The 9137-nt window shown below is 41.9% G+C and overlaps 1 protein-coding gene across 1 annotated transcript in view; it reads right to left on the bottom strand.

The window, feature by feature from the left end:
• Positions 1 to 9093, bottom strand: part of TMC2 (transmembrane channel like 2) — a 100016-nt gene extending 90923 nt beyond the window's left edge. Inside the window, exon 1 of the mRNA XM_003941049.4 lies at positions 8767 to 9093. The gene's annotated coding sequence lies outside the window, so the exon portion shown is untranslated. The remainder of the gene's footprint in view (positions 1 to 8766) is intronic.
• Between the last annotated feature and the right edge of the window lie 44 nt (positions 9094 to 9137).

A 9137-nucleotide genomic window follows, 5' to 3' on the forward strand; every position in this document is an offset into this window, starting at 1 on the left:
CAAAGGCCCTTCTTTGTGGAACTGGCTTTGATCTTAACCACCCACCACTATGTCCCGGCTTTTCCTTCCGGAAGCTGAGCCGAGATTTTCAGCTTCAGAGGCTAAATCCCCACTTCCCATACTGAAGCTCCCCATTTCCTGCACCAAAGACTGAGATTCCGCTTCTCCATCCAAAGGCTAAGTCTCTACCATATACCCACTGTGTAGGTCCACACTTCTCTTTCCGGAGGCTGAGCCCCAATTCTGACTACAGAAGTCATCTCTTGCCTCAGAGACTACATCCCATTACCCACACCTGAGTGTAAGTCTTTGCTTCTAGAGCTGGAAGCTGAGTCCCCAAAGGTCTCCCCACACGTGAGGGTCCTACTTCGCCCTCCAGAGGCTGCATCTGGATTTGGGCTCCACAGCCAATTGCTACCTCTCTCTAAAGGCTACAGCCCTACTTCTGTTTCCAGAAGATAAAAAGTCCACTGTATCCTTCCCAACACTGAGTCCCCATTTGATTCCAGAGAAGAAGCCCCCACCGTTACCCAAAATCACAACCTGACACTCACCCTTACTCCGATCCTCCTCAAGATGCAGATATGGATCTGTGTGATACCCACTCTGGTACCATCCCCTGAGCCTGTCTCTAACCCTCATATTGACCCTCACAGTCTAAGGTTGAAGTTCATGCCCAATGTCAAAGTCAAGGGCAGGCGTCCCCAAACTTTTTACATAGGGGCCAGTTCACTATCCCTCAGACCGTTGGAGGGCCACCACATACTGTGCTCCTCTCACTGACCACCAATGAAAGAGGTGCCCCTTCCTGAAGTGTGGCGGGGGGCTGGATAAATGGCCTCAGGGGGCCGCATGCGGCCCTTGGGCCGTAGTTTGGGGACGCCTGGTCAAGGGGAAAGATTAAGCAAAGAACCTCAACCATACATTCCCGTTAACTACAGCTTATTTCTTGTTCATTTAACTAGTGAGAACTATTGATAAGCAGAGGTAACAAGATAACTGAGACTGCCAGGCGCGGTGGCTCAAGCCTGTAATCCCAGCACTTTGGGAGGCCGAGGCGGGTGGATCACGAGGTCAAGAGATCGAGACCATCCTGGTCAACATGGTGAAACCCCGTCTCTACTAAAAATACTAAAAATTAGCTGGGCATGGTGGCACGTGCCTGTAATCCCAGCTACTCAGGAGGCTGAGGCAGGAGAATTGCCTGAACCCAGGAGGCGGAGGTTGCGGTGAGCCGAGATCGCGCCATTGCACTCCGGCCTGGGTAACAAGAGCGAAACTCCGTCTCAAAAAAAAAAAAAAAAAAAAAAAAAAGATAACTGAGACTAACTAGGTAACTAGATATAAATAGAATAACTAGAGTAAGTAAAAGAAAAGCTCCAGGACACACATGTGTCTCAAATTATCACAAGCTATCTAGTTAGCGGTAGTAGTTCGAAGAAGTTAGATTTGGAGTACTTTTGAATACTTTTGGAATATTTTTGAAGATTCTTCGGAGAACAATTCTGAGCTGATTTCACAAATCCTGCTTAGTCATTGTAATTTCTCCATTTATCAGTACGTATTTTGATTGCTTTTGACTACATGTTAATTTATTAAGAATATGGGATTTTTTCTTTTTTTTTTTTTTTTTACTTTTTTCTTTACAATATGAGATTCTTAATGTGATAATATATTGAGGCTAAAAAAGAAAAACCAATATGGGATTCAGAACTCCTTTTCACAAATATCATAAATAGCTCCGACAAATAATAAGAAAGTGAGATAAAAGTGTGTTTCTCACCTGGTTTGTTTACATTAATATCAATGTATTATAATCAGCAATAAATTGAGTAGAAAGTCTTTTTTTTTCTTTCCTTTTTTTGATTTGGCTTCTTCTTCTTGTTTTTTTTTTTTGTTTTTTTTTGTTTTTGTTTTTGTTTTTGTTTTTGTTTTTTTTTGGGAGTGTGTCTTGCTGTATCACCCAGGCTGGAGTGCAGTGGCACAATCTCAGCTCACTTCGCTCATTGCAACCTCTACCTCCCAGGTTCAAGCAATTCTCATGCCTCAGCCTCCTGAGTAGCTGGAACAACAGGCACACGCCACCAAGTTCACCTAGTTTTTATTAATATTCTTAGTAGAGATGGGGTTTCACCATATTGGCCAGGCTGGTCTTGAACTCCTGACTTCAAGTGATCTGCCTGCCTTGGCATCCCAAAATGCTGGAACTACAGACGTGAGCCACCACACTTGGCCTGCTTTGGCTTCTAATTCACTAAACACATAGTAATAGTTTAAAAAAAACCTTAAAATATATATATATTATATATATATAATATATATATATAATATTGAGCTTCTTTAGACTGCTTATTTATACAAATACTGGCTGGATTCATCTTATTTTGATTTGACTAGCAACAAGAGGGTTCTTTGAGAACTTGTATGGTTATTTACACAAATACTGCTTTGATTCACTATAATTACTTACAACTCCCAATAAGAGAATTTCTAAGATCTTTGAAGTTCTGAGCATCTTAAGTACTTTGGAATTCTTTTGAAGATTCTTTTGAGAACACAGGCGATTCAAGCTCATTTTCATAAATGCTCCCTAGCTACATTTAATTTGGTCTTACTTGCAGAAGAAAAGGGCAGTTGAGGCAAGTTTGTGTTCCTTGGCTTTTAGCTAATATAAGTATTACTTGTATGAGCTCTAATAGAAGTAAGAAATTTAACATTCAGCCATTTTAAGTTGCACAGAGGCATTTAGTACATTCACAATATTGCCCAACAATCACCATTATCTAACTCCAGAATATTTTTTTCTTTGTATTTATTTTCTAATTTTTAAATTTCTTTTTCCTTTTATGTGATTCTCCAATCAAGACATCCCATTATAACTATTCCAGAACATTTTTATCACCCCAAAAGGAAATCCCGTGCCCATTAAGTGGTCATTTTGCATTTTACCTTCCCATTAGACCCTGCTACTAATCTACTTTCTGTCTCCATGGATCTACCTATTCTGGAGATATAAATTCATATAAGTGAAATGATAACAGTATGTGGTCTTTTGTGTCTGGTTTCTTTCACTTAGCATGTTTTCAAGGTTCATCCATGTTACACCATGTATCAATACTTCATTCCTTTTTATCACTGAATATTTGATTATATGGATTTACCATATTTTGCTTATCCATTCACCAACTGATGAACATTTGGATTGTTTCCACCTTTCAGCTATTCTTAATAGTGCTGATGTAAACATTTTACATAAGTTTTTCTTTGAACACCTGTTTGCAGTTCTTTGGGGCATACAGCTTGGAGTGGAAATGCTGGGTCAAATGATAATTCTATGTTTAACTTATTAAGGAACTGCAAAATGGATTTCCCCAAGGGTATAAGGGTTCTAATTTCTCCACATATTTGCCAACAGTTGTTATTTTCCATTAAAAAATGGTTTTTATTTTAGCCATTCTAGTGGGCGTGGTGTTTTATTACTGTTTTAGTTTGCATTTCTTTAACAACTAGTGATATTAAGCATTTTTTTGTGTGTTCTTGCTGGCTGTTTTGTATGCAGTTATTTCTTTGAAGAAATGTTTGAGTCCTTTGCCCATTTTAAAATTGGGTTGTTAGTCTTTCTGTTATTGAGGCATAAGACATCTTAATATATTCTGGACACTAGGCCATTATCTGGACACTAGGCCAATATGATTTGCAAATATTTTCTCTCATTCTTCTGGGTTGTCTTGTCACTCTTCCAGTAGTGTTTTTTGGTGCACAAAGTTTTACATTTTGATAAATTCCAATTTCTTTTTTCTTTTTGAGACAGGGTCTCATTCTGTCATCTAGGCTGGAGTGCAGTGGTACAATCATGGCTCACTGCAGCCTGAAACTCCCAGACTCAAGCTATCCTCCCACCTCAGGCTCCCAAGTAGCTGGGACTACAGGTGCCTGTCACCACACCCAGCTATTTTTTGGGGGACTATATATATATATATATTTTTTTTTTTGTAGAGAAGGAGTCTATGTTGCCCAGTTTGGTCATGACCTCCGGAGCTCAAATGATCCTCCTGCCTTGCCTCCTAAAGTGCCAGGATTACAGGCATGAGCCACTGAGACTGACTCAATTTATTTTTCCATTTGTTGCTTCTGTTTTTGGTGTCATATCTAAGAAACAATTTTTCAGATGCAACTTAATGAAATTAACCCCTATGCTTTCTTCTAAGAGTTTTAGCTTTTACATTTAGATCTTTATTGACTTTGAGTTAATTTTTGTGTATAGTGGGAGGTAGAGGTCCAACTTCATTCTTTTATTTGTGGTTATCCAGTTGTTCCAGTATCATTTATTAAAAAGGCTATTTTTTCCCTACTAAATGGTCTTGGCATCCTTGTTGAAAAGCAATTGACCATTTCTGTATGGCTTCACTTCTGCACTTTCAATACTATCCATTGGTCTATGTCTACCCTTATGGTGGTACCACACTTTTTAATTACTGAAGCTTTGTATTAAGTTTTAATATTAAGAAGGGCGAGTCCTCCAACTTTGTTCTTTTTTCAAAATTGTTTTGGCTATCCTGGTTCCCTTAAAATTTCATATGAACTTGGCCGGGCACGGTGGCTCAAGCCTATAATCCTAGCACTTTGGGAGGCCCAGGCAGGTGGATCACGAGGTCAGGAGATCGAGACCATCCTGGTCAACATGGTGAAACCCCGTCTCTACTAAAAATACAAAAAAATTAGCTGGGCATGGTGGCACGTGCCTGTAATCCCAGCTACTCAGGAGGCTGAGGCAGGAGAATTGCCTGAACCCAGGAGGCGGAGGTTGCGGTGAGCCGAGATCGCGCCATTGCACTCCAGCCTGGGTAGCAAGAGCGAAACTCCGTCTCAAAAAAAAAAAAAAAAAAATCATATGAACTTTAGGATCGACTTTTCCATTTCTGCAAAAAGGCCACTGGAATTTTGACAGGGATAGCACTGAATCTGTAGATTGCTTTGAGACGTAGTGCCATCTTAACAATAGTAAGTCTCCCAACCCATGAACACAGTATGTAGTTTCATTTATTTGGAGCTTATACAATTTCTTTCAGCAATGATTTGTAATTTTCAGTGTACAAGTCTTGTGCTTTCTTGGTTAAATTTATTCCTAAATATGTTATTCTTTTTGATGCTGTTGCAAATAGAACTATTTTCTTATTTATTTTATCTTTTTTGAGATGGAGTTTCACTCTTGTTACCCAGGCTGGAGTGCAATGGCGCGATCTCGGCTCACCGCAACCTCCGCCTCCTGGGTTCAAGCAATTCTCCTGCCTCAGCCTCCCGAGTAGCTGGGACTACAGGCGTGTGCCACCATGCCCAGCTAATTTTTGTATTTTTAGTAGAGACGGGGTTTCACCATGTTGACCAGGATGATCTCGATCTCTTGACCTCGTGATCCACCCGCCTCGGCCTCCCAAAGTTCTGGGATTACAGGCCTGAGCCACCGTGCCCAGCCTTATTTTCTTATTTTCAAATCATTGTTAGCTATAGAAATGTAGGGTTTACTATATACAAGATCACATAATCTATGAATAGAGATAATATTACTTCTTCTTTTCCTATTTGAATGACTTTTGTTTCTTTTTCTTGTCTAATTGCTGTAAATAGACCTTCCAGTACAATGTTGAAGAGAAGTGGCATCCTTGTCTTATCACTGACATTAAGGGAAAAGTTTTCAGTTTTGTGATGTTAGCTGTGGGCCTGTCATAATTGCATCCTATGCTGTGAATGTAGGCTTTGAGACTGCTGAAGAGCCAGGGAGGAAAGCAGGGTGAGAGGCAAGTAAAAAACTTTGTAAAATTTTCCTAATTTTGCCCTTTTATGAATAGACTTCATTTTTAGAGGAATTTTAGGTCCATAGAAAAATTAAACAGAAGGGACAGAGATTTCCCATTGATGTCACCTCTGTCCTTGTATTTTTATTTAACTGTCCCATAGATTTTATTCATATGATAAATAACAGTCACATGGAGCACAGAGGGATGCAAAGGGAGGGCTCCAGATCAAGGAATGGATTTGAAACTGGCCCACTTGTCCCACAGAACTGATGTTTATCGTTTTTTTGATTAAACAGAAATTGATCTTTCCAGGCCAGGTGCAGTGGCTCATGCTTATAATCCCAGCACTTCGGGAAGCTGAAGTGGGAGAATCAGCTGAGCCTAGGAATTTAAGACCAGCCTGGGCAACAAGGTAAATCCCCATCTCTACAAAAAAAAAAAATAATAATAATAAGTTGCCAGGCATGGTGGCATGCACCTGTAGTCCCAACTACCTGGGGGTGAGAACTCACTTGAGCCCAGGAGGTTGATAACTGCTATAGTTTGATAGTGAGTGGTGATCATGCCACTGTACTCCAGCCTGGGTGACAGAGCAAGACTCTGAAAAAAAAAAAAAAAAAAGAAAGAAAGAAAAGGAAAAGGAGAGAAGGAGAGAAAAGAAATGGATTTCTCCTTCAGGTCTCCCAGATAGTATCAAGGAGCTGCAACTTACCAGATCATTGCATCTGGACAATGAGAACCCAGACTCCTCATTAGTCATGATTGCCTAACCAATCACCTATTCCAACTCCTCTTTCTAATTTCTGTTTTCCCACACACAGTTACAATTCTTCCCTGCTATACAAACCCCTGATTTTGGCCAGTCAGGGAGATGGAGGTGAGACTGATCTCCCATCTTCTTGGCTGCAGTACTCAATTAAAGCCTTCTTCCCTTGCAATACTCATTGTCTCAGTGATTGGCTTTCTGACTGGCAAGCAGCAGGACCTAGATCCAACCCCCGGTGTTTCAGTAACAGATTCTACCCAGTATTAACATGGCAGCCTCCAAGACAAGAGAAGGCAATTGGTCCTTTCTGTGAAAGCCAGGACAGAATATCAAGAAATGTCTATCTTCTGGCTCACAATGGCCTTGGGGCCATGTTCTCTATCTCTTGAGTACTGAAGAACAGAGAAGTCTCAGAAGGCTGATGCTGGGAAGGTGAAAAGAAATAAGAGGATGGAAGGAGGTGTTGGAGAAAAAAAAACAAACAAAATCTCTGGCTCACCCAGAAAATCCCATTCACAAATGTAGAAAAGGAAGAGAACAGTTTTATTATCAAATAATATTAAACCGGACTGTGAAGCACATCATAGACAATCTGCTAATCAGATGCCAAAGACAGAAAGAGATCTCACTTTTTATCTAGTTGAGAAGATACAATCTATTACAAACATGTCCTCAAAATTAAGGGTAATTTGCCCTCGTGTAAGAGGATTTGAAATTGTTTGCTGTACGATTTTTCATAGTTCATTCTAAATGCACCTCGTAATTGGGGTAGCCACCTATACTAGTTAATTGCCTTTCTCAAAAAGAAAAAAATACAACTTTTATCTCTGATAAGCCGGCGGTTACCAGTTTGAAGGTAGGCACCTAAGCTAAAGTTACAAGGTGACAGGGAGGTAAGGGCACTATCTTCTTCATTGCTTACATTTCAAAGAGATGGCTCGCCAGACTTTTGGGGGAAACATTCCTATTTTGTAAAGTTGGCAGATGCTTATTCCGCCTTTCAAAAGTATCAGGTGCATATCACAAGGGCACTTACACAGATTTCTCATGGAAATATTCCAAGAGTGAGAGATCAGGTTTATTTCCCTTTCAGCAACAAGCAAAATTTAACTCAATTTGTATTTGCGATTACCATTTAAATGCTCCCATCAGCTGAAATAGTAATGGAAATTTGTATTTGCCATTACTATTTGAATGCTCCTCCCATCTGATCTGCAAAACCCCAATTGCTTCATTGCAGAAGGTACAAGCATAGCCCAGTTTTAAATATATATATAACTCCCGGGCTCAAGCCATTCTCTAGCCTCAGCCTCTCTCAGGGTTACAGAGATTACAGGCATGCGCCTCCACACCCGGCTCTAGTAGCCCAGATCTGAACCGGGATCTTAGATAAGAGGCCATCGAGCCAGACTCCAGCCTGAGTGACGCTTCCATCTTCCCGGAACTTGATGAGTCTGTCACTAACTTCGACAAGAGAAGGTGACTACAGGGCACCCATAGAAGTGTACTAGTGTTGAGGGTAAGAGCTCAACTGAGATGCTGGGAGGCAGCTTTGCCTAGCCTGTGTCCCACAGGCAGCACGAAGTCGAATTTACATGGTTCTCGAAAGGCAGTGAGGAACTATGTTAAAGAAACTTTTCTCCCCTTGTCGATAGGGGAGGGGTTTCAAGTGCAGGAAATTCCTCTTCCCGCCTCAGGCGGGGGCTCTTGGAGCACTTTCTCCAAGCCTCCATTCCCAGACCAGAAGGGATTCAAATGCAGGAATTTCCCGGCTCCCCCGCCTCAGGTGGTTAGGACTCTTTGAGCACCTCCTCCACGCCTCCAACGGGAGACCCGAGGGGATTCAAATGCAGGAATTTCCCGGCTCCCCCGCCTCAGGCGGTTAGGGCTCTTTGAGCACCTCCACCAGGTGGGCCAGGTAAATTCTTTGTCCTATCTTCCCGCTTCGCGAAAAGCGGCTGGGGCTATTTTGTTCCAAATTCCCGCGGAAAGCTCTGGGAGGAGGGGGTTCTGTAACGCAGGGTTGTAGAACAAGTAGCCAACCTGCTATCAGAGTCAAAGATCAATCACTCCAGAGGAAGTTTAAAAGAACTCCTCTCTCTTAGAATCCAGGCGCCAAAACATAAAAAAGAACTCCTCTCACTGGACGAGAACATGAATGGGGAGGGAATAACTCAAGGGTTAAAACTTCAGCTGTGCTCCTACCTGAACGGATTTTCCTTTCTGGGTTCCCCTCCCACCACAGTGTGGCAGCTGTCTTCTCTCTCTCTCTGTCTAATAAATCGCTCTTCCGCAAAAATTCTTTGGGTCCACGATTTTATTCCGACGGTAAACTCACTGCGCTTCCGGGGCCCCTTTCCCATTCTTGGCGTTAGGGAGGCCAAGAATCTACAAGCTGGGTACTTCCCCGGTAACAGTAGTTAGCAAGCCGTGGAGCCTCAGCCCAGAGAATTTGAGGGGTTCGGTGCAGGAAACTCTGTACCCAGTGCACGCCCAACAGCCCACGAACCGCTCCCGCTACATTCGTTTTCCGGAAATGGCTTCTCTCGTTGACTCCAGCTTCCGGAAGCGCCTGC

The sequence above is a fragment of the Saimiri boliviensis genome, chromosome 9, assembly GCF_048565385.1.
Source record: "Saimiri boliviensis isolate mSaiBol1 chromosome 9, mSaiBol1.pri, whole genome shotgun sequence".
Taxonomy (NCBI): Eukaryota; Metazoa; Chordata; class Mammalia; order Primates; family Cebidae; genus Saimiri; species Saimiri boliviensis.